The sequence below is a fragment of the Corvus brachyrhynchos genome, unplaced genomic scaffold (assembly GCF_000691975.1).
Source record: "Corvus brachyrhynchos isolate BGI_N302 unplaced genomic scaffold, ASM69197v1 scaffold392, whole genome shotgun sequence".
In the NCBI taxonomy this organism is placed as follows: Eukaryota; Metazoa; Chordata; class Aves; order Passeriformes; family Corvidae; genus Corvus; species Corvus brachyrhynchos.
In genome coordinates this window covers 31,768-32,081 of record NW_008236644.1, presented here as the reverse complement: position 1 = coordinate 32,081, position 314 = coordinate 31,768, and positions in this window count along the sequence as shown.

Genomic DNA, 314 nt, shown 5'->3' with positions numbered 1-314 from the left:
CCCGGCGGAAGTTTCCCGACAAAGGCTGACCGTCGGCATGAGTCAGGGATCTACAATAATCCAAGCAATGCCCTGGCCTGCCACACCTCTTGCACCGGGGATCGGTGTGTTCTCTTTTTGGCTTGGCTTAGGCCGCTTCCGTTTTTTTGCCTGATTGGGTTGCTTTGGTTCACGACCAGAAGATGTGTGAACAGGCTGCAGGAACGCAGCCAAAGCAGACCTTCTCTGGTTCCCAGATCCCACCTTAGAGCAGGCCTCGACCATGTCTGTGCGCTCAGGTTCTCCCGGTAAGGCATCTATGATTTTTCTGCACT